This window comes from Canis lupus, chromosome 4, assembly GCF_011100685.1.
Source record: "Canis lupus familiaris isolate Mischka breed German Shepherd chromosome 4, alternate assembly UU_Cfam_GSD_1.0, whole genome shotgun sequence".
NCBI lineage: Eukaryota > Metazoa > Chordata > Mammalia > Carnivora > Canidae > Canis > Canis lupus.
In genome coordinates, this window is record NC_049225.1 from 44,027,378 (window position 1) to 44,055,070 (window position 27,693).

The following is a 27,693-nucleotide window of genomic DNA, read 5'->3' on the forward strand; positions in this document are numbered from 1 at the left end:
TGGGTGAGTCATAATGTGTGCTAGGGCCCCTGGGCTCTGAGAAAGTTTCCAGCAAGAGTGGAGAAACCTCAACGAAGCAATCTGCTCTCTGCATGGTACTAGGATTTCACACTCTCTGTTTAAAGTGTGGTAAACTATGACTTTTCCCAATCTTTAATCTTTGTTTCAGCTGGGCCGGCAGTTTGGCCCAGTAGTAGACCTCACAACTCCTGTAATCCAGTACTAGACAGCATTGGCAATCACTCTCTTACCTCATCTCTCTGGCCAGGGATAACAGGCCAAAGAAGCGGTGATGAACAGTAGGATGTCTGGAGGTTTGAGGAGAGTAGAGGTCAGGAAAGGCCATGTCCCTGGTTCTCAGGCCCAGACTGGCCCAATAACATGCCTCTATTTCCACATGAGTATCGCAAGGTTTGGAGAAGCTGCTGAAATGCCTTGGCTCTGAGGCACATGTTTCCTTCTAGTCACCTTCAGAGAATTCTGGAGGCAGAAGAGGATTCTAGTTGGAAGTATTGAGGACACTGTAAGCTGGTGCGTACCGATGTTCTTAATAAGCCAACTAAATATAATGGAAGAAACCCTGTTTACTTTCCTTCCCTGCCCCATTTCCCCTCCATTGCAAACCCACCTCCACTGATACCCACTGATACCACTCCTCCCCTCCTGCAACACTGGGCAAGGATTCAAGGCCCACCTGGACTTGGGTTGCCATCGCTCTATCATCTCCTCAGTGCAAGTGCCCTTCGTAGTTTATCCTGCCCTCAAGTAGCTCCCACCTCTCTCTTTCCTAGACCTTCCTAGTCACCTGCTTCATTTTCAGAATGATACAAAGTTAGGCTTAGAGAAGAGAACTAGAAGGAGGTAGGAGGGAATGGGTAAAGGAGAAGGGAAGAAGGAAAGAGCAAAAGATGGGAAAGATGAAACTGGCTCTTTTCTTTTCTTTTCTTTTCTTTTTTAAAGATTTTATTTGTTTATTCATGAGAGAGAGAGAGAGAGAGAGAGAGGCAGAGACACAGGCAGAGGGAGAAGCAGGCTCCATGCAGGGAGCCCGATGTGGGACTCGATCCTGGGACTCCAGGATCACGCCCTGAGCTGAAGACAGGCACCAAACCACTGAGCCACTCAGGGATCCCCAAAACTGGCTCTTTCCCCACAAGAAGCAAATCCACTTGTGTTTCTTCTGTCTGAACACTTCCTCCAGCCATTGCCTTAATCCCTCTCCTTTTCACAGCCAAATATTTTGGGAGAAAGGTCTATACTTGTCTCTATTTCTTCACCTCCTATTTCTCAATTGGCTGTAATCTGGCTTCTGTCCCCTCCTCTCTACTGAAAATGATCTAAATTCATCAGGGAGCATCTAACTGCAAAATCCAATTGACTAAAAAACCGATGATCTCTCCAAAGCCTCTGGTTCTGACAATGACCCCTTTCTTCTCTTGAGGCTCAACTTTCATTTGGCCTCTGTGGCCCTATCTGTTCCGGATACACCCTCCCTATCTCCTTTTCTTTATCTACAATCCTTAAATGCCAGGACCACTCCTTATACCACCTTTGTTCCTTACTCTATTCACTCCCACAGGGATGTGACATTCAAATCCACAACTCCAACCACCAGCCTTGACTCCCCACTGATGGCTGCCCATACCCTGTCATAACATAAAAACAATAACAATAGTTAACTGATACTATGTCCAGTGCTGGGCTAGTCCACAACAATTCTCTGAAGCAGGTGCCATGTCATTATCAGCCATATTTCACAGCTATGCAAACTTAAATAACTAGCCTGAGGTCACACGGTTCTCAAGAGACTGCTTTTAAAGTCCACACTCAATACTATTTTTGGTTTCCAGCAAAATGATAAAGTAACAAAGGCTGTTGGCTCCCACGCCACAGTCTGACCCTGGAGAAAACAAGAAGGTGATAAGGAGGTTGATGAGTCTGAGGCCCTCGTTTCAAAACTGTGAGGAATCCCTCTGGAAAGCCAGAAGATGATTGGGTCCCAATGTAAATGCAAAACAGTAGCCTAGGAAATAAGAGGACAGCCAAGTGCCAATCAGGTGACAGATTCTAAAGAGGATCCTACAGCTGCTCTTTCCTCTTTCCTGCATTTCTATGGGGGCTGGGGGTGAAACTGCCTGTGTCAAGCAGCACTCTGAGGCATAGCAGTAGCAGCAGAGCACTGTCTGGGCTGGGGAACAGAAAACAGTAGGTGCAGACCAATGGCCTGGCTCTGGACACTCCTCCCTGCCCCACAGCCTGAGGACAAGGGGATGTCAGCCGAAGACAGCTCTTGGAGAGAAAAGCCCAAGGGTAAGTACAGCTCGGTTCCTCAAGTACAGGGAAAGAAGCAGCCATTAGTTCCAGGCTGTAAGGCCTGAGCACTCATATTGAGGTATACTCCTTGACACACAAATGCACATTCTAAAAACTTTGCAGAACACAGCTAGGGCCAATCCTTTCAGCCCTTCCCCCTGGACACACATTACCAGCCGGGGTTGATGAGCTTCCCCAGGAGGGAAGACACATTTGTGTCTGTGATCACAAATTAAAATAATGGAGGGGAGCAACACCACAAAAGAAAGTCAAAAGGGTAGATAATGAATACCAGATAAAGCACAAATGAAGTGCCAGAACAGACAATTCAAATAAGCACAATAAACCTCTTCAAAAATATAGAAGAGGATCAGCGTTTATGAAATAACCCGAGAACAAATACTCATATTGAAAAATAATAAAACAATAAGCAATGCTAGGTTGAAAAATATAATGAAAATATAATTTTTAAAAAAGGAATTTGATGGATCGGTTGAATAGCAGAATGAATCAATTTATTTTCATTGATTTTTTTTTTTTTTAAGAAACTGTTTATTTTCCATCAACCTTATTTCCATTTTGCTTGCCTTTGTGGAAGAGCAGCTTAAGACCACTCAGTGGTTGTGCCTACCCAACCAGTGGCCTGGATAAATTTGAAGAATGAATTAGTGAGACTGGAGACAATCACCCAGAGAGCAACTGGAAAGAGATTAAAAAATGATAAACTCAGGGATCCCTAGGTGGCGCAGCGGTTTAGCGCCTGCCTTTGGCCCAGGGCGCGATCCTGGAGACCCAGGATTGAATCCCACGTCGGGCTCCCTGCATGGAGCCTGCTTCTCCCTCTGCCTGTGTCTCTGCCTCTCTCTCTCTCTCTCTCTCTCTCTCTGTGTGTGTGTGACTATCATGAATAAATAAAATCTTTTTTTTTAATTTTTTTTTAAGTTTTTTATTTATTTATGATAGGCACACAGTGAGAGAGAGAGAGGCAGAGACACAGGTATAGGTATGGATAACTCCACTCTTAGTCAACATTACAATGATCATTCAGAATATCAAAAGCAAAGAGAAAATACAAATGCTTCCAAAGAGGAAGAACAGATCACCTCTTAAAGGCAGACAATGGAATTTTGAAAAAAAATTATTTAAGTATAATCATATATATACATCACATATATAATATATAATTATATATATCTATATCTCACCAATTATAAAGCACAGCTTGATTTTCACACTTTGAACACATCTGTGTAGCTAATCTCCATAGTAAAAGGACCTTTAAAAGGCCCTTACCAGTCATCATTTGTATCCCAAAGACAACTTTATGCTAACTGCTAACACCATGACTGTTTTTCCTATATCTGAATTTTATATAAATATGGGGTGCCCAAGTGGCTCATTGATTTTGGCTCAGATCATGATCTTGAGGTAGTTAAAGCAAGCCTCGAGTCAGGCTTTGTGCTGGGCATAGAGCCTACTTAAGAGTCTTTCTCTCCTTCTCCATCTGTGCCTCCCCACCCCCCCACTCCCACTCACAAGTGCACATGCACACACACACTCTCTCTCAAAAAAGAAAAAAAAAAGATGCACATTGTATATACACATTGTATACACACTGTATATTTTCTATCTGGCTTCTTATGTTCAACATATGTTTGTGGGATTCAACATACGGTTGTATCTGTGTAGCAACTGTTTATCTACTCTCACTGACATAGAGTTTCTCAACCTTAGCACTATTGCTACTTTGGGCCTATTTTATGAGATGGCTGCCCTATGCAATGCCAGATGTCTAGCAGCATCCCTAGTCTCCACCCACTAGGTACCAACAGCAATCCTCTCCCCTCATCCAACAAGTTGTGAGAACAAAAGAAATATCTCCAGACATTGCCCAATGTCTCCTGGGAGGCAACATCTTCTCCAGTTAGAAACACTGCTACAGGGGCACCTGGGTGGCTCAATGGTTGAGCCTCTGCCTTTGGCTCAGGTTGTGATCCTGGGGTCCTGGGATCAAGTCCCACATCAGGCTCCCTGCAGGGAGCCTGCTTCTCCCTATGCCTATGTCTCTGCCTCTCTGTGTCTCTCATGAATAAATAAAATCTTTAAAAAAAAAAAAAAAAAGAAACACTGCTATATAGTATTCCATTGTATAAATATTGGAAAGTTTATTTATCTGTTCTACTATTGATGGACATTCAGATTATTTCCAATTTGGGGCTATTGTGAATAATACTATTATGAAGAGAAGCAGTATTTTCAAAATTTTTAAAGGAAAAGAACATCAAAACCAAATTTTCTGAGTTTGTTTGCCTATCTATTTTAGTAATCTCACACCTAACATGGGGCTCAAACTCATGACCCTGATATCAAAAGTCACATGCTCTTCCAGTTGAGCTAGTCAGACACCCCTCAGAATTTTAATCTATATAAAGTGTCAGTTTGGGGCATCTGGGAGGCTGAGTCAGTTAAGCGTCTACCTTTGGCTCAAGTCATGATCTCAGAGTCCAGGGATTGTACCCCACATAGGGCTCCCAGCTCCGCGAAGAATCTGCTTCTCCCTCTAAGACCCTCCACTCTCCTGCTCTCTCTCTCTCTCTCTCAAATAAATTCTTAAAACATCTTTTTTTTTTTTTAAACATCAGTTTTATCATTCAAAATACTCTCTTTGGAAATACTCTTCTTTGAAAATTATTTTCTCAATAGTATTCCAGCAAGAAGAGAAACAAATCCATAAGAATGTTACAAACCACATGTGAAATAAGGGTGCATAAATGGCATAGCAAAGTATATTGTTATCTAAAATAGGACACACAACTTCTACTTCTAGGGTGGAAGTGTTGAAAGGAGGTTGAAACAGGCCAACACTGCCACTAACAATAACTATTAAGACCTAGACAAGAGCAGCCCGGGTGGGTCAGCGGTTTAGCGCTGCCTTTGGCCTAGGGTGTGATCCTGGAGACCCGGAATCCAGTCCCATGTCAGGCTCGCTGCATGGAGCCTACTTTCTTCCTCCGCCTGTGTCTGTGCCTCTCTCTCTCTGTGTGTCTCTCATGAATAAGTAAATAAAATCTTAAAGAAAAAAAAAAAAAAAAGACCTAGACAATGGGACACCTGGCTGGCTCAGCAGTTAAGGGTCTGCCTTCTGCCTTCAGGGTGTGATCCCAGGTTCCAGGATCAGTCAGTCCCACATTGGGCTCCCTGGGGGGAGCCTACTTTTCCCTCTGCCTACATCTCTGCCTCTCTCTCCATGTCTCTTGTGAATACATAAATAAAATCTTTAAAAAAAAAAAAAGACCTAGACAAATTACCACCCCCCTCCAAAAAAAACACATTTTCAAGGTGTCAAGAGCTGCAGAATAAGGATTGAAAGGACTACAAATCCCAGAGAGGAACAATTCACAGAAGAGCTATCAGATCAACTCCCTGGAGGCATTTGCCACATCTGGGCATGCTTGAGGACTGGAACTTGGCCCAGGCAGACAGCAGATAAACTGGGGAAAGGGAAACCATCAAAGCTTTGTGCTATTGCTTATGGATAGAATGGCAAAATCAGAAACGAGGAGCCTTCAGACACACCTGATTTTCCTGACTATACATTTGCTGACTCCAAAGCCTAGGAGAGCAGGAGGCTAAATGAGCTAAGCTAAAAGCTTCTGAAAGTCAAATAAAATCTGATGGCTCAGTTGGTTAAGTGAGTCCGCACCAGGCTCCCTGCTGGGCAGGGAGTCTGCTTCTCCCTGTTATGCTCTCACTCTCTCACACAATGCTCTCTCTCAAGTTCTTTCTTTCTCAAATAAATAAATAAAATATTTTTTAAAAATCTGATGCATGTGCTAGTCCATAAAACAAATCTTAATAAATGTAAGAACTAAAATTATACAAAGTGTGTTCTGCAACTACAATGGAATTAAGAAATCAATAACAAATCTGAGAATTGTTGAAATATCTGGATATTCATCAACATATCTCTAAATAATCCATGGATTATTGGTCAAAGGAGAAATCCCAGGAGATGGGATTAATGGTCAAAGGAGAAATCCCAGGAGAAATTAGAAAACATCTTGCACTGAATGAAAACAAAATCATAATATCAAAATTTATGGGATATAGTTAAAACAATGCTTAAAGGGAAATGCATACCTTCAAATATCTATATCAGAGAAGAGGAAAAACTTCAATCAATAACTTTAGCTTCCACCTTAAACTATAAAGAGGCCAACAACATAGTAGAAGTACTTTTACAAGATACTACACAACAGTGAACACACTACAATGACATATAACCACCTAAATTAATCATACCAAAAAAAGTTGAGCATGAAATATAAAAAAATTCATCCTCTATTATTCCTTGTATATAAAATGTAAAAAAATGACAATACACAGGAATAAAAAATATTTACTCTTTTTGAAGTAAGAATTGTGATTTACCTTAGTGACAGTGTGAGTGACTGGTAATAGGCATAAAGGAAATTTCTTGAGTGTTAGTAATGTTTTGGTCTTTTATTTTGCTAGTTACATTGGTCTTTTTATTTGCTAGTTCATTTTCTGAAAATTCATTGAGCTGTACCTTAGTATATGTTTGTATTTTTATATGCATATAACATTTCAATTAACAATTTTAAACATCATGCAGTAAGTAACTGAGGCAGGATTCAAACCCAACCAGTCAGATTTAAAAGATGAATCCTAAATCTTAATTCTAGAATCAGGGTTACACCATTCTCTAGAACAGTTGAGGAAAAAGATCTAAGTATATCCCTAAGTTAGAGTTCTCTGAAAAATAGAACAATAGGCTGTGTATCGAGAAAAAGCAAGAAGGAGAGAACAATTTTTTAAAGAAATTGGCTCCTGCAATTGGAGTTGTCAAGTCCAAACTCTGCAGGGAAGACCAACAAGCTGGAGATTGAGGGAGGAGCTGATAAACATCAGAAGGCAGTCTGGAGGCAGAATTCCCTCTCCCTCAGAGGACCTCTAACTTTTTTTCTTCTAAGGCCTTTGACTGATTGGATGAGGCCCACCTACTTTATGTAGTGTAATCTGCTTTACTCAAAGCCTATTTATGTATTGTAGGTAAGGCACCACACTCAATATGGGGCTTGTACTCACAACCCCAAGGCCAAGACTTGAGCTGAGAACAAGAGTCAGATGTTCAACCAACTGAGCTACCCTGGTGCCCCAAGCCTTCTGATTTATTTTTTTATTTTTTATTGGAGTTCAATTTGCCAACATATAGCATAACACCCAGTGCTCATCCCATCAGCCTTCTGATTTAAGCGCTACTTTCATCTAAAAAATGCCTTCACAGAAACATTTAGATTGGCTTTTGATTGAATATCCGGTTACTGTGGTCCAGATAAGTCAACACATAAAATTAACCATAACAATCTCTAACAATTCAAAATGAAAATTCTAGATAACATCACCATAATTAAGAGGGTGGGGGAGGGGTAAGTAGGGAAAAAGAAAGAATAAGGAAAGTGGAAGCATGCTAATGTGTTTGTCTTATTCAGAAGGAAAATAGTGATAGTAATACATTAAAGAAATTATTAGGGAAGATAACTAAAAATATCTGTCTTGATTTATTAATAATAGAATGCATATATTTCAAACCAACAGAATAAAATTCAATTTAATGGGAGGCAGGAAAAGAAAAAAGGAAGAAAATATAAAAGTTTAGTAATTATAATATACAGTAAAAATAAATTCATATATAATATGAACCTTAGTTTCAACAAAAGTAAACTCACTACTCAAAAGACAGACTATTTGATATTATTTTTGAAGATTTATCAAATGTATTTCTTATAAGTGATTGGTAGAATTTATGTATACCAACAGCTAAATAAATTTTTGGGGAAAAAAAGAGTCAAGAAAGAGTATCCATGTTAGAGACATTAAGGCCTATTCTACACCACAATAACAAATCAGGTGCATTGAGCATTGATATTAAGGAGCAAATAAACCAATGGAACAGAACTGAGCACTCAGAAATAGACTCAGGTATATATGGCAATTTGTTAAGTAATAATAAATGGACATGGGTTGATTTTCTTGGATTATGTGGGAAAGCCAGTTTACTATATGATGAAAAATAAAGTTGGATCTCTACTTCAGACCATATGCAAGGATGAATTACAGAAAAATTAAAGGTAAAATTATAAAGTTAATAGAAACTCATACCTGTGTGACCTGTGAGGAAGGACATGTTAAAACTCTAAAAGTGGACACCACACAGAGGAAAATATTACATTTGACTACATCAAAATTAGAGATTTCATAGACAAAATGCAAATGACAAACTGGGAAAAGATAGTTGCAATATTTAAAGATGGTTAAGAGATTACCATCGACAACACTCATAAATTCCTTCAAAATCTACAAAAAAAGAAGAGGAAATCCAAAAGAAAAATGAACACATAATATACACTGGAATTTTCAGAGGAGGAAACCTAAGTGGTTAACCAGCAAAAAAAGGAAAAAGAAGTAAAGAAAAAGCCTAAATTTACATTGAATTGCAAGCTGTCATAGATGTCCCCATCAGATTGGCAAAAATGAAAAAGTCAAGAAACACCAAGTGTGGGCAAAGATATGGGAAGATACCAAGCAATCCTCTTGCACTGCTGATGGGAAAGAATAATAGAAGAGCTAAACTGGAAGCACTCTGTCTGGTAAGACTTTGATACTTGATCAGTTCTAGGATGCATGTGTATTATGTTCTATGAACTGAGAGGGAGGTGACTGCAGAGAACTGTATGTCCATCCAAATGATACCTACTGGTGTTTAAATTCATTGTGATCTAATTTAACTCATCATCATGCCCTACCCTCTCACTCTGCCTCTACTCTGTTTCTTGCACTGAAGTTCCTGCCCGGTTAATGGTGTCACCTTCTACACAGTCACCTAAGAAGGTAACTTGAGTCAACTTGTACTCTTCCCATTCTCACTATCATTCCTCTGTCAGCTCCCCCATCTGATGATTCTACTTCTAAAGTGTCTCCCATGGTCTGGAGTCCCTCCACTTCTGTCCACCCACAAATGTAATGTGAGATCCAGTTACTCCCCTTTAAATTACTCTGGCAGCCTCTATTAATCCTGCACCCTCCCTTGTTCTCTCCTAATCACACTGCACACCAGCTACTATAGTGATCATTCTAAAATGCAAATAGGTTCACAGAACTCCTCTCCTTAACAATCTTTCAGCAGCTTCCCAAAGTTCAAGTCCTTGAAGTTGGAATACTTTCTTCACCATCTGGCTCCTGCCTCTCTCCAGCCCCACTGCTTTCTGCTCTTCCACACTCAACCTGTGACCCTGAAACACTAACCTGGTAGCACCATATTCTCTCCTCTTGCCCTGGAAGCTCCAGGGTTGACCAATTAAAAGGAAATTTGATTACTGAAGTAATTATAACAGATATCAAAAGAAACCTACATTTTTACTATATGCCGTTTTATATTATTGCAATCTGGATGCTTTACCCAGATTTAGCAATTACTTATATTTAGTCCCATTTGCTTTGTCTCCATGATTCTCTCTGTATTTTTTTAAAGATTTTATTTATTTATTCATGAGAGATACAGAGAGGGAGGCAGTGACATAGGCAGATGCAGAAGCAGGCTCCCGATGGGGAGCCAGATGTAGGACTCGATCCCAGGACCCCGGGATCATGACCTGGCCAAAGGCAGACACTCAACTACTGAGCCACCCAGGAGTCCCTCTCTGTATTTTTTTCATGTCACTTTTTCTGAACTATTTGCAAGTATACTGGAGACATCATGCCCCTTTATCCCTAAATATCTCAGACTATATTTTCTAACAAGGACATTCTCTCACACAATCATTTACAATTATCTAAATCTGGAAATTTAACATTGATAAGATACTATTATCTAATCCACAGTCCATTTTCAAATGTTATCAATTGTCCTCAAAACCTTGAGATACTTGATTTTTGCCAGTTTGAAACCCAATCCAAAACCAATCTAGTTGCTATGTCTCTTTGATCACCTACTCAGTATTTTGTTGTCTTTCCTGACTTTGATGTGTTTTAATTGTTCAGGCCAATTGTTTTGTAAAACACTCCCCCAACTTGTGTTTATCTCATGTCCTTATGAGTAGATTGACATTTTACATTTTTGGCAGAAATACCACTGCCATGACATGGTATCCTTCTCAGTGCATCCCATCAGGAGGTACTGTTTGATCCAGTACTAGTGATATCAACTTTATTTATTATTTGGTTAAGTGGCAACTGCCAGATTTCTGCACTTTAAAGTTAGTACTGAGCCATCTTATTTTTGCTTTAAACATAAATATGCACTCATTCACCAATGTTTCATTCAGGCCAAGGCTTTTTCTTTGAGAATCGGTCTGCTAACTGGCTCTTTAAACCCTTTCCCAAGCATTTCCTAGAATGCACACTTTCAATTTCAATTTCTTTAAAGACCAAGAACTGAAAGCCACTTTCAAAGCAATCTGAGTGCTGATTTATTCTAGAGTTTGTATTTTCCCATAAGCAAATTGACTTTATCCATTTTTCCCCAAAGTTTTCTACTCATGGTAACAATTTTCTTTTCACACTCAAATTCACTGTAAATACAATTTTTAATTAATTTATATAATTCCAATAACAGGTACAATTGGTACAAGCAGTTTTGGGAACAAATGCAACTGACTGATATTGATAAGCATACAACTCAACTAATAGAAATAAAAGCTAGGGGTATTCCTATCCACGGGCATTTAGAATGCTGTGAGCGTTTGTCAGTATATTTTTCAGACAGAATGGAGGGTGTGGGTTAATCTAGAAAGGTAGTTAAGTAGAAAATCAGTTAACAGAGCTTTAGATGGAAATAAAACTTCCCAAAATTGAGGGACATGAATTTTCAGATTGAAAAATCCCAAGTGCCCAGCAAAATAAATTCAATCTATCATTGAGAAATGTCACTCTGCCAGGATAAAAAGAAAATCCTAAAAGAACTCAGAGAGGGGAAAAAAAAATCAATATTCATATATATAGCAAAGAAAGTCATAATTGCATCGGATTTTTCAACAGCCTTCAAAATTCTGACAGAAAATTATTTTCAATAGAGACCTTTATACAAAGACAAACTATGAACCAAATATGAGGAAAGCCCAGTGATACAGTTATTATGCAAGATCTTCCAAACAATCTTTCTTATAGAGGTAGTGAAGAATATACAAGGAACACAATAACACAAAGGAAGACTCAGGAACAAGGAAACACAGGGCCCAACCCACAAGTGTGGCCAAGTATCAGCTGTCCAGATTAAAGAAGGAGGATAATAGGAGAAGCAGGAGAGAAGTCTCTGGTGGGGGAGTGAGAGGAAATAAAACATGGAACTGATTACCTGATGTCTTTGAACATTTGAAATATTATTGATATGCATTTGACAGATTTTAGCAGCAAAGAGAATAAAGAGCAATAAGTACCTTGAAAACTAAGCAAATGACAAATATTGAAGAACTTTACCAACTAGAAAAAAAAGCAGTTGAGCAAAAAAAAAAAAAAAAAAAAAAGTATCATAGCATAATTTTAGGCTGACCAAAGAACAATATTTATACAGAATAATACAATCTCTGTCTATTGACTTTCAAAATGATGGAGAACTAAAACAGAAGCTTTATGAGAACTGAAACTGGGGTACCTGGCTGGCTCAATCAGTGAAGCATGCAACTCTTGATACTGGGGTTTTCTGAGCCCCACGCTGGGTACAGCGATTATTTAAAAATAAAATCTTTAAAGAAAAAATAACTGAAACCTCATTCTATTCACTGCTATATCCTGGTACTTAGAGCAGTATCTGGCACATTGAAAATGTTTGATTTACTGGGTTTTTAAAAAAAAATATACTATAGTATTTGAGTTCAAAATTTTCAATGAAAGCTAACAGTTGTTTTTTTTTCCCCCTAAAGATCTTTTTTTTTTTTTAATTTTTATTTATTTATGATAGTCACAGAGAAAGAGAGGCAGAGACACAGGCAGAGAAAAGCAGGCTCCATGCACCGGGAGCCCGACGTGGGAATCGATCCTGGGTCTCCAGGATCGCGCCCTAGGCCAAAGGCAGGCGCCAAACCGCTGCGCCACCCAGGGATCCCCCTAAAGATCTTTAATGTGAGAATTTCTGGGGCCATACAGAAAGCTAGCTAGTGAGAAGTGATCTGCCATTCTCCCAGACATCTCATCTGTATAAGAACATACTCTCACAGACTGTCCTGCACAGCACTCTCCCATCTTGATGTCCCAACCCTAAATATTCATAGTTGGTGGTCACAGTGCATTCAAAATGCACCTATTAGGGGCGCCTGGGTGGCTTGGTGGGTTAGGCATCTGCCTTTGGCACAGGTCATGATCCCAGGATCCTGGGATTGAGCCCCACATCAGGCTCCCTGCTCAGTGGGGAGGTGCTTCTCCCTCTCCATCTGTCTGCTGCTCCCCCTGATTGTGCTCTCTCTGTCAAATAGATAGGTAGATAGATAGATAGATAGATAGATAGATAGATAGATAGATAGATAGATAAAATCATAAAAACAAAAAGCAAAAAATAAGATGCACCGGGATCCCTGGGTGGCGCAGCGGTTTGGCGCCTGCCTTTGGCCCAGGGCGCGATCCTGGAGACCCGGGATCAAATCCCACGTCGGGCTCCCGGTGCATGGAGCCTGCTTCTCCCTCTGCCTATGTCTCTGCCTCTCTCTCTCTCTCTCTCTCTGTGACTATCATAAATAAATAAAAACTTTTAATAAAAAATAAATAAATAAGATGCACCTATTAGACTACTTCACTGGGTCTGAAGCTATGCCAGTCACTGCTGGTGGGGCAAATTTGTTGTTCTAAAGACAGACTTGTTCATGTGTTCAGCCTATGTTAACAAACAAGAGAAGTTTCTGATGGATCCTGACCCCTGCAATCTGCACGGTTTGGTTCTACAAGGGTTTATTTTCCAAACAATTGTAGATCTCTGATAAGTAACAATACACAAGATCATTTCCCCCAATTATCCTTAATCTTGTTGCTTCTGATCATCAACATAATAAATATAGATTGCAGAAATTTTGGAAGAAAAGAAAGAAGTTAAACTAATGTAAAGAAGTAACTCTTCCAAAAACCAGAGATAATGCTATTAGCATTTTCTCTTTTCTAAAATTTTCTTCTCCACATTGAGATTTTACAATTATAATTTCATGTCTAGTCTATTAACCATAGGAAAGAAGCATTTCTCTAGTCATTAAAAAAATAAGCCTTATAAGCAATAAGAAAGATTGTTTCAAACTTATTCCCCTTAGAGGAAAATTTAAGCTTCTAGGAAAATCCCTTCTTATAAAAGTGGTAAGGAATTCAGTGTTTCTCAGAGAAGCACCCACAGAGCATTTCCTCAGAATGCTGGCCCATGGGAAGTCCATGTGATATGCTGGGGTATAGCTCTACCGCCTCAGGTTCCATACTCAGACTTTGATTTTTTTTTAAGATTTATTTATTTACTTAGAGAGAGAGAGAGAGCATGAGTAAGAGGGGCAGAGGGAGAGGGAGACACAGAATCCCAACTAGATTCCCCACTGAGTGAGGAGCCTGTTGGGGGCTTAATCTCATGACCCTGAGATCATAACCTGAGCTGAAACCAAGAGTTGAACACTTAAGTGACTTTGCCACCCAGGCACCCCTGAGACTTTGATTTTAATATCAGTGTGCCTCTTACCAGCCAATGACCTTGGAAGTTTCCTTCTCTGAGATTCAACTTTCCTTATCTGTAAAATGGAGATAATAATATATCCCTCATAGGGTTATTAAAAAGATTAAAAGAAATATGCCTGTCAAGCGCTTAGTACTGCACCTAGAAAAGAATAAGGACCCAATGAATATCACTGTCATCATCCTGCTCCCTTCCACTGTCTTCCTAATTAAGGGTTAAGACAAGCAGACACTCCTAAAGATTGGTTACATCTCCTGCTGTTAAAATGGCATCTCAGAACTTGTTGTCTTTGCCTATTTGATCCTGAATATTTCTGTTCCAATTAATACTTAATTTCCCTTTGGCATGTGGTAGTACTTTGCCTTCCAGAGCCAACGTTTAATTAATGATCTCACCCACTCTGTGCCCTACCTTCTTATCCTTGAGAAACTAAAAAATCTAATTGCCAACATTGGCCCCAAGTCACATGCAAGAAAATAAAAGCATGGGCTAAACATTCTGTTGTTGCAAAATGAGAAGAAGAAAGAGAACTGAGTAAGTTCTGAGTGAACCATAATCTGGGCTGGATGCTTTTTTCACCAAAATACCACAATGCAGATATTTTACTCCTTCCTTCTCAGCAGATCAGAGAGGGAAAGTAAATTGCCCACAGTCACAGAGCTAGGTACTGGCAGAGTCAGAAATGGAAGCAATTCTCTCAGATTTGAAAGACCTGACTTCTTCCACACTATCATGCTGCCTCCAGAATATGCACTGTCAAAATTTCAGATAACACTCCACTATCAATAATAGTTGGTATTCACTAGGCAGTCACCAGATGCCCAGTGCTCAATCTATTTCATGCAGGATCCTATCTAAGCCTTATATCAGCTCTATGAAGTAAAAACAGATGTTTTTACTGTAGAGGCTCAGAGAATTGAAGCCACATACTCAAGGTCATGCTGCTATGAAGAGTCACTGCTGGGATTCCAACCCAGGTCCATGTGATTCTGGGGAGGAAGATCTGAACCATCACACCCTCCTTCTTCCCTGTCATCCCTGTGTCTCATGCCCACTTAAAATATCTGGTTGAAAAACAGAAAATCAATTCTTTTTTTTTTATGATTTTATTTACTTATTAGAAAGCACAAGCAGGGGGAGCAGCAGAGGGAGAAGGAGAAGCAGGCTCCCCACTAAGTAGGGAGGCTGACACAGGGCTCAATCCTGGGATCACGACCCAAGCCAAAGGCAGATGCTTAACCTACTAAGCCACCCAGGCACCCTAGAAAATCAATGCTTATACTCTTAAGTTCCTCAGGTTTCATACTGATTCTCCAACTCAATTGGTAATTAGAAAGCAAGTAGTGAACATCCTAGGAACCAAGGGGAAACAAAGACAAAGTCCTTTCCAACACGATCCCTGTGGTGTCCATAATTATCCAGCTATGGGATGGATACCAGAAAGCAAACCTAGTTGCACATCACATTTTGCCAGGCTTCTTCATTGTCCCCATGCCAATAGCCATTCCAGTAGAGACAGTATCAGTGATGTGCATTAAAATGAATTAAAACGTCTTCAATCTTAAAATCATTTTCCAGAGAAATTGGGCCAAAGGCCAAACTTCTTCGATCTCTCCCTTGATGCTAAGGATTTGCTTTCCACTGAGACAGGTTTCTAAGAAGGAAGAGAGGACAAAATCTATGTTCCTAGATTGGAGAGGAGACCAATGACTGATGGTTAGGGGAGGATGTGAAAGCAGATTGCTAGGCTGGGGCCAACTCTGTGATCCCATGAGGGCTCCAGAATGCCCCAGGGAAATCAGGCTACAACTAGACTCCTGTTGAGACCACATTTTTGCTCAGCTTTTGCCACCTTGTCTTGCTTCCTCATTCCTTCTTTTTTTCCCTCAAAAAAATCATTTTAACAATGTACCCCATCTCAGATTTTGCTTCTAGGGAACCCAACCCGAAACAGTTGGTACCAGAAGTGTCCTAGGAAACAAAATGCATGTTGCAGCAGTGCCATTGCTAAGACTTTCACCTTCAGAGAAGAGGCAGCGGTGAATCTGGTGGGAAGCCCCAGCTGCCACAGTCCCTCTGGCATCCTAGAGGGCTGGGACAAATGCTGACCAAAGAGACCATGTAACTGGGTGACTCTTGCTAAGAAGTATTGAAGAGAGAAGATGACAGACTCACTGACAGTTTCAGAGAGCCTGACTGGCAGCATTTAAAGAGACCCTTATCTCCCACAGCTAGAGGGCTGACAAAGCTAAAGAGCAGGCAGGCACAGGAGTGCATTGTAAGAATGGCAGAACTTTGAAGAATGCTAGTTCTTTGGTAGGAACATCCTTTTACATCAAAGACAAGGCCCTGAGAGGGAAAGAGTGGATGCAGATTCTTAGGACGAGCTATCTAAAGAGATAAACCCAGATACTCCAGAACCCTCTGAGTCTTTAAAGTGTCCCTGTTCTCTTGCTGGAAGATAAGCCCTCACCTCCACTCTACCTTGCTAAAAAACGAATCAAGTGTTTTACAAAACAATGTTTGCTCTCCTAGAGATTTGCCCCACCTCCACTCCTGGCTACCAGACTGATCATGGGTGTAAAACCTCAGCGTGGACGATCTCAGAAAGTGCTAGGCCTACTGAGGAAAGAAAGGGATTATATATCAGAGCTGGCCAACATGCACAAGCCTAAACTGGGGAAAGGGAGAACGTCTGTGGAGGATTCCAAGGGTGATGGTTCAAGGAGGGTGAGATATAGGCTGGATAATGTAGAGTTTGTTGATGAAGAGGGACCCTCTTTACAGTGTCACAGAATGGCCCCAGGGGATGGTTCCAATATGCTGAAGGGATGCTCTTGAAAGACTGGAAAAGGCAATGAGCCAAACATTGTCAGAACTGCCACTGAAAACTGGAGGGAAGGTCTGATGGGCTCAGAGTAGTGGACAGGCTAAAATGGGCCTGCCATATTATACAGGAAAACCCACCAGCTGACCATGTTCCTTGAGAAGGCCGGGAGGACTCTCCCTTTACCAGGGAGATAAGAAAGTATTGGTGAGGTGCATGTGGGTGGCTCAGTAAGTTAAGCATCTGCCTTCGGCTCAAGTCATGATCTCAGCATCCTGGGATCAAGCCCCTCGTCAGGCTCCCCGCTCAGTGGGGAGTCTGCATCTCCCTCTCCCTCTGCCCTTTCCCCCTGCTCATGCTTGCTCCTTCACTCTCTCTCTCTCAAATAAATAAAATATTTTAAAAAAAGAAGAAGAAGAAAGAAAGAAAGAAAGTATTGGTGAGGTTGGCAACAGTACCTCAAGAAGCTCCATGGTGGCTGTTTCCCATAGGAGTTACTGTAATAGAACTGGGCTCCCTAGGATAAAACTGGATAATAAAATTCTAGAGTAGCAAAGACCAACAGAAGTGCTCATAAGAAACAAGATGGGTGCATTACCATCTTGATCTAGATGATGGCTAGGGATCTAGATAGATCTAGATCTAGATAGATAGGGATCTAGATAGATGGCTCATCGAACATAGTAATCTGGGGAGCAAATTAAGACAGCCAACTAGAATACTGCTTAATACACACAATCAAAAGAGATCACGAATTGATGAGCCAAAGAATAAAGTCAGAGATATTCACAATACTAAGACAAAGGCAATCACATCGGTCACAACGTTCACAAGGGCCTCTTGCTTTACTGTCCTGCACCTACTATCTTGAATTACTTAAAAGTTTATCTCTGAATTTGTTTTATAGGGGAAGTTCTATTAAATTAATAAGGATGAACAGGGACTTTGAGCCTTGGCTCACAGGCAGTACCACTTCCCAGCATCTTCCCACCCCACCTCCTTTACCTCCTTTCTGGCCCTGCCCTGTTCAGTGACGGAAGCAGCCCTTGGCCCCTGGCAAGGGCCTGAGTGCAGACACAAGGAGAGGTGGGACTGGGCAAGGTGGTAGCTGTCCCTGCCCCTAGATGGCAATACCACAGCACATTTGGCAAGCATCATGGCAAGAGTAAGCCTCTCACCTATCCCCAGGGAAGACAGCTAGATATCCCAGCACAGAGGCTGCAATAAGCTTAGGGTCTCCTTCCACTGTGGGTCAGAATGGGGTGCCTATGGGAAGGGGACATTCCTGGCTCAACTTCCTCAGCCAGGATGTACCATGTCAGATGCTGGTGTATCTCTCTGCCTTGCACACCCTCCCTTCCACCCTTCCTGAGTCTGGCTTGCCAGACATATTAAGACTGACTGAGCCCCCTTTATATTTTGGGAGTTTGTGAGTAGATGTAAAGTGTCTAAATATATCATTTACCCTGTAATATGTATAAATAATCCAATATTTTACCAACAGGATGTGCTCTTGTAAGGACTATGATTTAAGAAGCCAGATTTTATCCCAGAGTTTAGCATGCCTGAGGGGAAAGAAGGCCAATAAAAACGCGGAAATTGAGCCTCATTGGCCCAGCTTGGGTTATCCTGCTAGCCTTGAACCAATCACTGTGGCCAGAGGAATGGAAAATGCTTATTGCTAGGCCTTCCTACAGGTTTACCTGGACCTGGAATAGGTACTAAGAGTGGGAGAAGGTTAGTTTCCCAAAGAAAAAAAGGCAAGTTACTTTTATAAGAAGTGAAAATGAATATTCAGCAAGCACAACCCACAGCCTTCTAAACACCCACAGCCAAAAGCATGACACCATGTGGTCTGACAAGTGACAGAAAGATTCTAATTCTTTCTGTCCTGCCCAAGGGAGGAAGATAGTTTCTGGGTCTCCAGTGGGAATGACTTGGGTATGACTTGGACTCATGTTTGATTTTTTTCTTTTTCTCTCTTCTCACTTCTTCCTTATCCAATCCCTAACTCCTTCCTGTTGAATCTAGAGGCAGAGAGAAAGACACATGGTATGCCAAGGACCTGGATTCCTTTGACTCCCAGAACCTCGGAAGACTGCCGGTCTCAAAGACACTCCTTCCAGGGGAAAGGAAAGCTAGTACTGCTGAGATTATCTTGAGGCATTCAGGGGAACTGATGGAGAAATAGCTGCTTCCAAGTGATCAGATACACGACTCAGTCTTCCAGGTTGGCTTCACTTTACATAACAGAGATGATTCTGTACAGGTTAATAGTTTTAAAAATTAAATTATAGTTTAAATGCATGGTGAAAAAAATGAAAAAAAAGAAAAATAAATAAATGCACTGTGAAAATAATAAGATAAGAGCTAACTACCATCCATTAAGTATCCTCTATTTGCAAGGATATTTTAATGTTTTATGAAGTAGGTATTATAATTCCCATTTCACTGCTAAGAAAACAGTCTCAGAACCTGCCCAAGGTTCCAAGGGCAGTAAATGACAGACAAGGATTTGAGTCCCAGTCTGCTTCCAAATCTCCCTGCCTGCTTTCAAAGCCCACAAGAGGTTTTCCATCACATACTCTAAAGGAAAGGAATCTCGTGGCAGTGATTTTTATAACATTCTTAATGCCTCAGAATATCATTCTTGTGCATGTAGGTTTTTATATACAAACTTGTTTATAGTATAGTGCACCTATAATTAATTACTCTGATGGTTAATGGGAATAATCAGTATTGAATACTTTTTGAAAAGATTTTATTATTTGAGAGAGAGAGAGAGAATGAGCAGTGGGGAGGGTCAGAGGGACACAGAGAGAGCAGCAGACTCCCTGCTGAGTAGGAAGCATGATGCGGGGCTTAATCCCAGGCCCGGAAGATCATGTCCTGAGCTGAAGGCAGACACTTAACCAAGGTGTCCCTTGAATACTTTTTGATGTTGAAGTTACAGCCATACGTGACTTTGTTCATCCCCTCAAATGTGCTCTGTACTCTACTGTGCCTTCCATATGCAGTTTAGCGTAGTGGTCAAGAGCATCAGCCATGGCCCCAGACTATAAGACCAAGCTCCAGTTAGTTAGATGACTTTGAAAAAGTAGCTTATCCATATGGGACCTAATGCTTCCTTTCATAAAATTAATGAAACAATAGGACCCACATCATAGGATTTTTATAAAGGTCAAATGAGATCATCTAAGTTAAATTCCCAGCACCATACCTGGTACCTAGTAAGTATTCAATAAATGCTCCTATAAGACTGTAAGCAATATAAATAAGGGCAGGGAGTATGCATACTTTTCTTCATCACTGCAACCCTAGAACCTAGTCCAGCGCCTTGCACATTGTAGGCACTCGACAAACATTTGTTGAATGAATATTTAATCTAGCTCACTTAATCATTAACTAATCTAAGAAGCAGAAATAGAAAATAAACCCAATTCATTTCATGTAAAATAATTTTAGGTGGTGTTCAGTGCAGGAAGAAAAACCAAGCAGAAAAGGACGGTGAGTGACAGGAAAAAAAAGGAGGGGAAGTGGGAGATGTGTGGTAGATAGCCAAGAACTAAATCAACTTAGGCCTAGTGAGGACTGTTATGACAAACTGAATGTTTGTGTCTTTCCTCTCCCCAAATTCATACAGTACAGCCGTAACCCTCAGTGTGGCTATATTTGGAGATACAGCCACTAAGGAAGAAATTAAGGTTACATGAAGTCATAAGCGTGGGGCTCTGATCCAACAGGATTAGTGTCCTTAGGAGAGGAGACATCAGAGAGCTTACTCTTCCCACTCTTCCTGTACCTAGGAAAGGCCATGTGAACAGAGAGATGGAGGCTACCAATAAGCCAAGAGAGGAGGCCTCAGAATGAACCTACCTTGTTAGCACCTTGACCTAGGACTTCCCAGCCTACAGAACCATAAAAAATAAGTTTCTGTTGTTTAAGTCACCCAATCAGTTATGGCAGCTCACATCAGCTAAGATACAGCATGTTCTAAATAAAGGGAAAGTCATGTAGAAAGGCCTTAAAGGAATGTGGTGTTCAGGAACAGAAGAAGGCCGGTAAATGCACAAGAGAGAAAGTGGCAAGACAGAATCAGAATCACACAAGTCTTGCCCCACAGTCTCTAAGAGTATTGTGACAAAGGAAGGCCCACTCCAAACAAAATTATCATAGAACATATAATATTTAAAATAAACTACTTACTTTTTTCCAAACTCATATAAAGTATAAATAAAGGCCTTTTAGAAAACTAAGACACTTGTATAGTTCTTTTAACACAATCTATGGATGTCATATTCTTGCCATGCAAATTTAGTTTCTTTTTTTTTTTTTGCAAATTTAGTTTCTACACAAAATCAGACTGCTAGGCCCATTGCCCCCCAACTGTGAAATTCTGTGCTTACCACTGGAAACAGAACCCTTTCCCTCCTCTTCAGGTAATGACAAATGTGTTCCAGCTATAAACCACCAAAGCCCTGACCCTCAACCCCCAGATGAGGCCTGTGTAAATAGTGCTACGGAAAGGCTCTGATTTCTCTGCACTATCAGATCTGGACAACCTTCCTATTTCTCATTCCAGGGTGGATCAACAGACTGGTTAATGCTGAAGTCACTGATAGCAATTAAACAGGCAAAACTGGGCTGGGCCTCAGAGAAGGAAGAGGGGAGGGGGCTATGTAGATTTTCCTTTCTTTAGTGCCAGCACTACAACATTGGCATTAGTGTCTACTTTCCTCCTGATCCCATTTAGTTTTGGAAGCTAATAATAATAATAATAATAATAATAATAATAATAATAAAACAGTGAAAAGGAGTCAGGTGGATTGGGAAGTCAAACTCAGAGGTGGATGTTAAGGTCTATAGCTTTAGGCATAAATGTCTGCCTTTTATCTGATATAATGGTTTGCAACTCGAAGCAATTTTGCCCACCTAATCTCTATCCCCTGGCCCATCTGGCAATATATAGAAGCGTTTTTGGTTATCACAACTTGAGATCATAGGGAGTACTACTACCATCTTATAGGTAGAGGCCAGAGATGCTGCTGCTAAACATGCTACAGTGCACAGGGAAGCCTTCATGGCAAAGTATTATCCATCTCCAAATTTAGGAAAACAACACAAGGAAAAATAAACCCAAATATTTAAGAGCCTTTTGTGTGCTATATGGTCTGCACATCTACATGCACATACACATATATCATTTAGTCTTCATACCAAGTCCACAAAGTGATGCCCTCTTCCCAGATGAAAAGTGGGGTCTTCACCCAGCTAGTAACTGGCACAGGAGGAATTTGAACTTGGCTCTGGGGCTGATTCTCACTAGACTGTGAGCTCCATGAGAACAGGTACCTTGCCAACCTTATTCACCTCCAAGTACCCAGTACCTAGTAGAATTAGGTATCTAATGGAAGTGCAATAGAGACTTCCTTGCATTAACAATGGATAATTAAATGAATATCTCAGTCAATGGCCCTAAAGTACATGCTCATTTCTTCCCACCATTCCTTAAGAATAATAAAGATCCTTACAACATCTCTCCAGGGTTCCAGTCAGGTCAGTATGTTGCATGTCAGAAACAGAAATCTCCCTAGGCCAATACATCAAAAATGGAAGCTTATGGTAAGAGTGCAGAGGTACTGTGGAAACAAAGCACAGCCAGAACTTATGGGCTTGGAAAGCCATTAGGAATCAGAGTGCCCTGTGTTCTCTGTCATCTTTACATCTTGGTTTTCTCTTCCAACAGATGACTTGCTTTGTTTAACCATCTTGCATATGGTCCAATATATAAGCCTCAGCAACATTTTAATGCTGAAAATCCCCATGGTGTCTTAGCTGGGCTTTCCTTAGTTAACTAGTTTAGTCTGTCTATATCCCAGCTATTATACATTCTTTAAGGAAGGATGAGATCTGTGTAGCCTGAGCTAAACTTCAAGATGACTCTGGCCCCAGCCAGACAATTGCAACTTCATGAGACACCCCTGAGTGAGAGCTGGCTAAATGAGCCCCATCGAGCCTAGGGATCATGAGCCATAAAAATGATTATTGTTTTAGCAACTATTTTTTGGTTGATTTATTACACGGAAGGAACTAGAAACAGATTTTGGTATGGGGAGGGGTTGCTATTATAACAAAAACATACACTTGTGTCAAATTATAATTCTGCTCCCAATTCCAAAGTCTGGAGACTAAATATATATTTCTTACTATTAATCACAATATTATAATTATCCTTATGTTTGACCAGCAGGTAGAAGCTAGAAGGGCCTCGAAGAGCATGTTAGTAGAAGTCTAAAGGGTCTTTATGATGGAAGGTGAGGAAAATGTTACTGGAAGCTGGAGGAAAGGGGACCCCTGTATGGGTGGTAGAAGTTTTGGTGACACTGTTGTGTGCTGTAATGTGGAAAAGAAGGAAATATTCCATAATGAATATGATGATCTGGCCAACCTGCCTATAGTAGAATGCAAACGAGAGAGAGCAGCTGAAAAAAGAAACTTTTGGGGTTTTAGAGCAAAATTTAGAGGGTAAGTAACGTGGCAGGGTCTTCTGGGTTTGAAAATAAAATGACTTCTCAAGCCCAGCAGTTCCAGAGGGCAAACTATTCTCAAACTGAAATGACCTTCAGCAAAGTTCACTACTTCATTAACCCTTTAAAACAGACAAAATCCAAAAATAAAAAATAAAAATAAAAAAATAAAACAGACAAAATCCTTCTAAAGCACTTCAGACTGTGCTTGTCTGTCTTAATTAAACAACAGGATGTCCTAGTAGCCTGGAAAAGCACACAAAGTAGAAAGGACTTAAGTGAGCCAAAGAGATTTATGGTAATGGCTTTTTCCTCAAGAGAAGGAACTCCAGGAAGAATCATTTAAAAATTCCTCAATGTTTCTTAGAATCAGCCTGAACTAAAAGAGAAGGAAATAGTGCAAGGTAAAAAAAAAAAAGAAAAAAAAAAGGGCGGGGGGGGGAGGGGCTTTTGATTCCAGAATTTCTGTGTGCAGGAAGCAGGTTCAGAAACCACGCAGGGCAAACACAGTTTACATTTCATGGAAAACAAAGGCTAAATCCAGAAGGTAGAACCCAGAGCTAAGAAGGCAGAGCTGCAGAGAATCACTGAATAGAATTGGGTCCTAAGCAAGAAAACTATAATTTTCCAATGCCCATCCCACCATTTTATGTTGGGTGTGGAAGACACCCTTTTTGTGATACAGATATAGATATAGTTATTTCTATATATCTATTTTTTTAAGGAGGGAGGGAGGGACTGAGGGAGAGGGAGAGAGAGAATCTTAAGCAGGCTCCATGCTGAACACTGGACTCCAGACTTGATCTCACAACCCCAAGGTCATGACGTGAGCCAAAATCAAGAGTCAGTTGCTTAACCAACTGAGCCACCCGGGCATCCCAATAATCTGTCTTTTTGTTCACATGTACTCAGATCAAGAAGAACCATTCTTGAAGAGCTGTAACAGGATCTAAACTCAAAGCACCTCATCCACACCTAGAAGTAATAAAGGCAAGGTCCTGGACTTCATTCCTGTCCCTAATAACACAGTATGTTTGGGAGAGTCTTTTAATGAGACAACTACATTTTGAGTGAAAGAGGAACATAATTCGTGGTCAGAGGCAGACTAGTAGACTTCAGCATCAGTGGGCATCCATATAAACAGGTAAGAAGTGAACAAGGTAAAGGAGACAGACATCTACATCATGGGTAAGATCAATGCTGTGCACAATGACTAAGCTTCTGTAAAATGGATGGGGACGCTAGGTTGACTTTGATAGCTGGTCAATTCAACTAATTAGATATGAATTAAACATTGACTTTCACAATGTCTGTGCTGTAAAACATCAAAAGCAAGAGTTGTTGAGGCTCATGACATAAGGAAGCTTGTGGTCTAGTTAATGATATTAAATCAATCACTCTTACACTTATCCACTCATTCCATGGCCAGAATGTCTTCCTCTAGCTGGTCTCTTTGCCTGAGCCCTATATAAGCTGTTACCTTTACCACAGCCAGAGTAAACTTTCTAAAACCTGGTTCTAATTCTGACACTCCTCTGCTTTTAAATCTTTGATGGGTCTCTGTTGTTCTTTGGAGTAAGTCCAAACTTTTTAACATGATGTCCAAGAAACTTTATGACCTGGTTTAAAATCCTCCAATGTTTTTGCATTGCTTTAAGATTGGAATCTAAACTCTTTTCTGTGTTCCACTAGGCCTGCATGAACTGGATCCTCTCTGATCTCACCTTCCTATCCTCTACCTCCCTCTTTCATTCCATTCCAGACACACTGGTTATCTTGTTTCCCCAACATCCCTCAGAGCCTTCTTTCATACATGCTCCTCTCTCTGCTTGAGCACTCATCCCCAAGTTCTTTGTATAACTGGCTCCTTCTTAAACTTCTCAAGTCAACTATTCCCTAAAAAACCAATGTGTTACTCACTCATCAAAGAGTTAGTTGACTTTCTTAACAACATGTGTTGTAAACTGTGATTATCTCATTTCTTTATCTTTAGGCCCCTTGAAAGCATGAATCCTATCAGCCAAGGTCACTTCAATATCCTCAACTCATAGAACAGTACCTAGAGTATTGTGTGTGCTCAAAACATCATTGGGCAAGAATGATTTCCAGATTTGGAATTCAAAGTTCAGATAACTTGGAGGAGTTGCTTAAGTAGTATCAGCAAGTCTGATTTCAAACTCCATGCTCTAGACCTGTGTTGCTCAAAGTAGCTGGTCAGTGAACTATTTGGTACTGGTCCAAGCCCAAGGCAGTGACAGTTTGGGCCAAAACATAAAATAATGAAGTGCTACCTTCATGGAGCGTATCTTACTAGGAAAAGATTATCAGCCAAACTAGAAACAGTGTGCTGAGTAAAGCAGTTGAAAATACATTCTCCTGCAAGCTCCATATCCCACTGGGAGCTACAGAAAGTCAGGGATCAGCATCCACCAGTGTGCCACACTTTGCATAGCATTGCTCTAGTCTGGCCACCACATTATACTCTTTACTCTTCCTTATCCTTCACTTGATGACTTCATGTGAAGCACTTGGTTTATTCCTGGCTTCTTCCTCTCATCTGTGGGTTTTTGCACAAGAAGTGTCTGATAATATATATTGTAGATAAAGAGAATATTGAAAAGGTGGGTAGGTTTTTTTAATCCTGCTTTTCAAAGTAAGTAAAAAAAATTTTTTTTTTTTGATTATTCCCCAGTTTTGGAATTTTCATAAGGTTCTCAGCTCCAGAAAGCTAGCTATTCTTGCTGGGTAATTGGCTAAGCTCTGTCAAAGCCCTGATTTCCAAAGTAGAGCTGTGCAAACTATTCTTATCCTACACACTGGCCTCACAGCCTAAGGCAGGGACAGCCTCAAAAATCCTATGATGCAGGGGCCTGTCCTTATGTGCTCTTAGTCTCTTATCTCATTGGTGCAGAGGTCCCTAACCATTCTCCATTACCATGGGCTTTCTACCACGACTTTTACTTCTAATCCCACCAAATAGTACTTCTATACACACACACACACACACACACACACACACACCCCACCCCATGGCAACATAGCATGCCAGTAGGAAAGGTTTCTCATTCATTTGATAGTCAGTGAGAGCTTTCTATGGGCCAGGAAAGCTGTGTTAAGAGCTGGGGAGGGATCCCTGGGTGGCGCAGCAGTTTGGCGCCTGCCTTTGGCCCAGGGCGCGATCCTGAAGACCCGGGATCGAATCCCACATCAGGCTCCCGGTGCATGGAGCCTGCTTCTCCTTCTGCCTGTGTCTCTGCCTCTCTCTCTGTGACTATCATAAATAAATAAAAAAATTAAAAAAATAAATAAATAAAAAATAAAAAGAGCTGGGGATTAGGTGAGCCTGGGTGGCTGAGTTGGTTAAGCATCTACCTTCGGTTCCGGTCATGATCTCAGGGCCCTGGTATCGGGCCCCATATCAGGCTCTGCACTCAACAGACAGTCTCCTTCTCCCTCTCCCCCTGCTCATGCTCTCTCTCTATAAGTAAATAAAATCTTAAAAAGAGAGACAGACAAACAGTTGAGGATTAAAGAACAGAGTCCTTGCCCTCTGAGAACTTTCTGAGCTGAGTGTGACTAAGCTGAGACTAAATGTGACACAAAGAGACTCCTGATGAAAGCTATGAACAAAGTACTCAAGTTTTATAAGAAAGTCAGACACCCTAACCAAATCAGCCTGTGAGCACTAGTGTGGGAAGAAGACCTTTCTACTGAGGCTCAAATATCAGCAAGAATGCTTTGTCTTTTTAATAGTCACCAGCAAGGCCACCCTTTTGCTCCCATACGTCAGCTATTTTGTTAAGCACTTTAGATGGAGGAAGTCATTTCATCTTTCAAAAGGCCAAATGGCGTGGGAGCCTTTTATATCCATGTTTTACAGATGAGGAGGCCAAGACATAGATGGAGAGGAAAATTACCACTCCAAAGTTGCACAATGAATGAAAGACCAAAACCTAATTCTACCAAATTGTGATGCCTGGCTTTTACCATTGAACTCCAGTCTAACTTGGTCAAAGCCTTGATAAATATACTCCTGTAGATGTCCCAGGACCAGGAAGAGGCCCCGCTGTAATTAGAGGTGCACCTGACTACACAGAGTGTTAGGAAATACATGATCACTCCCAGGCCATACTCTCTTCAATATTAACCCCATAAAGTACAGTGATTCACTCCTACTAATCTGCCTTTGTTGTCAATAATTACTGGTTGTTGGAAGCTGCTAGAAGGCTGAGAGTTACCAGGCTGTCTTTGAAGGACTTGGACCCAAACTCATCCAATTTATTAATTTGTGGGCCAGCATTCTGTGTAAGGCCCCA

The 27,693-nt window shown here is 40.8% G+C and overlaps 1 long non-coding RNA gene across 1 annotated transcript; it reads left to right on the forward strand.

Moving 5' to 3' along the window:
* The first annotated feature begins 1,984 nt into the window (after positions 1-1,984).
* On the forward strand, positions 1,985-19,224 carry LOC119871512. Its single transcript, XR_005358230.1, has 2 exons — positions 1,985-2,310; positions 18,882-19,224. It is a non-coding gene; the product is annotated as an uncharacterized LOC119871512 (long non-coding RNA).
* Positions 19,225-27,693: the final 8,469 nt, after the last annotated feature.